Source organism: Corvus hawaiiensis, chromosome 13, assembly GCF_020740725.1.
Source record: "Corvus hawaiiensis isolate bCorHaw1 chromosome 13, bCorHaw1.pri.cur, whole genome shotgun sequence".
Lineage (NCBI taxonomy): Eukaryota > Metazoa > Chordata > Aves > Passeriformes > Corvidae > Corvus > Corvus hawaiiensis.
In genome coordinates this window covers 18,626,213-18,628,712 of record NC_063225.1, presented here as the reverse complement: position 1 = coordinate 18,628,712, position 2,500 = coordinate 18,626,213, and positions in this window count along the sequence as shown.

Below are 2,500 nucleotides of genomic sequence, written 5' to 3'. Positions count from 1 at the left end.
GGTTAGGGTTAGGGTTGGCTTAGGATTAGGGTTAGGGTTAGGGTTAAGGGTTAGGCTTAGGGTTATGGTAAGGGTTAGGGTTAGGATTAGGGGTTAGGGGTTAGGGTTAGGATTAGGGGGTTAGGGCTAGGGTTAGGGTTAGGGTTAGCGTTGTGTTAGGGTTAGGGTTAGGGTTGGGTGAGTGTTAGGGTTAGGGTTTGGGGTGAGGCGTAGTGTTTGTGTTAGGGTTTAGATTTAGGTTTCGGCTTAGTGTTGGGTAGACCACAAAGCCAGGAGCTCCAGGGATACTCACCATGCGAAAGGCTTGTCAAGTTAAGCACGGCACATCCAAAACCTTGCTCCCCCTTCTTCTTTCTGCAGGGGTTAGGGTTAGGGTTAGGCGTTAGGGGTTGAGATCGGGTAAGGTTTAGGGTTAGGGTTAGTGTTAGGGTTATGGTTATGCCTAGGCTTAGGATTGAGAAAACCACAAAGCAAGGAGACCCAGGTACACTAAGCATTCAAAAGGCAGGCCAAGTTTAGCACGGCATGTCAAAACCTTGCTCCCTCTTCCTCTTTCTGCTTGGAAGTCACCACAGCCCAATGCGGGATTTCTGGTTCAAGCTAGGTTTAGGGTTAGGGTTAGGGGGTTACGGTTAGGGTTAGGGTTAGGGTTAGGTTACGGTTAGGGTTAGGGTTAGGGTTAGGTTACGGTTAGGGTTCGGGTTAGGGTTAGGGTTAGGGTTTGGATTAAGAAAACCCCAAAGCCAGGAGACCCAGGTACACTATGCATTCAAACGGCAGGCCAAGTTTAGCACGGCACGTCAAAACCTTGCTCCCTCTTCCTCTTTCTGCTCGGAACTCACCATAGCCCAATGTGGGATTTCTGGCTCAAGCTAGGGTTAGTGTTAGAGGTTGGGGTTAGGGATAGGGTTAGGGTTAGGGTAATGGTTAGGGTTAGGGTCATTATTAGGGGTTAGGGGTTAGGGTTAGGATTAGGGGGTTCGGGCTAGGGTTAGGGTTAGGGTTAAGGTGAGGGTTAGGGTTAGGTTTGGGTAGACCACAAAGCCAGGATGTCCAGGGATACTCACTATGTGAAAGGCTGGTCAAGGTGAGCACGGCGCAGTCAAAACCTTGCTCCCCCTTCTTCTTTCTGCAAGGGTTAGGGTTAGGCGTTAGGGTTAGGGTGTTAGGGTTAGGGTTAGGGTTAGGGTTAGGGTTAGGGTTGGGTTAGGGTTAGGGTTAGGGTTTGGGGTGAGGCGCAGTGTTTGGGTTAGGGTTTAGAGTTAGGTTTAGGATTAGGGTTGGGTAGGCCACAAAGCCAGGATCTCCAGGGATACTCACCATGTGAAAGGCTTGTCAAGGTGAGCACGGCGCGTCAAAACATTGCTCCCTCTTCTTCTTTCTGCTCGGAACTCACCACAGCCCAATGCGGGATGTCTGGTTCAAGCTAGGGTTAGGGTTAGGGTTAGGTTAGGGTTAGGGTTAGGGTTAGGTTTAGGAATAGGGGTTAGGGGTTAGGGTTAGGATTAGGGGTTTAGGGCTAGGGTTAGGGTTAGGGTTGGGTTAGGGTTAGGGTCAGGGTTAGGGTTAGGGTTAGGGTTAGGGTTATGCCTAGGTTTAGGATTGAGAAAACCACAAAGCCAGGAGACCCAGGTACACTAAGCATTCAAAAGGCAGGCCAAGTCTAGCACGGCACGTCAAAACATTGCTCCCTCTTCCTCTTTCTGCTCGGAACTCACCACAGCCCAATGCGGGATTTCTGGTTCAAGCTAGGGTTAGGGTTAGGGTTCGGTTAGGGTTAGGGTTAGGGTTAGGGTTAGGGTTAGGTGTTAGGGTTAGGGTTAGGGTTAGGGTTAGGGTTAGGGTTGGGTTAGGGTTAGGGTTAGGGTTAGGGTTAGGGTTAGGGTTAAGAAAACCCCAAAGCCAGGAGACCCAGGTACACTAAGCATTCAAAAGGCAGGCCAAGTTTAGCACGGCACGTCAAAATATTGCTCCCTCTTCCTCTTTCTGCTCGGAACTCACCACAGCCCAATGCGGGATTTCTGGTTCAAGCTAGGGTTAGGGTTAGGGGGTTTCGGTTAGGGTTCGGTTAGGGTTAGGTTAGGGTTAGGGTTAGGGTTAGTGTTGGTTTAGGGTTAGGTTTAGGGTTAGGGTTGGGTAGACCACAAAGCCAGGAGCTCCAGGGACACTGATCATGCAAAAGGCAGGCCAAGTTTAGCACGACACATGCAAAACCTTGCTCCCCCTTGTTCTTTCTGCAAGGGTTAGTGTTAGGGTTAGGTGTTAGGGTTAGGGTTATGGGGTTAGGGTTAGGGTTAGGGTAAGGGTTAGGGTTAGGTGTCAGGGGTTAGGGTTAGGGTTAGGGGGTTAGGGTTAGGGTTAGGGTTGGGTTAGGGTTAGGGTTAGGGTTAGGGTTAGGGTTAGGGTTGTGTTAGTGTTAGGGTTAGGATTAAGAAAATCCCAAAGCCAGGAGCCCCAGGTACACTATGCATTCAAAAGGCAGGCCAAGTTTAGCACGGCA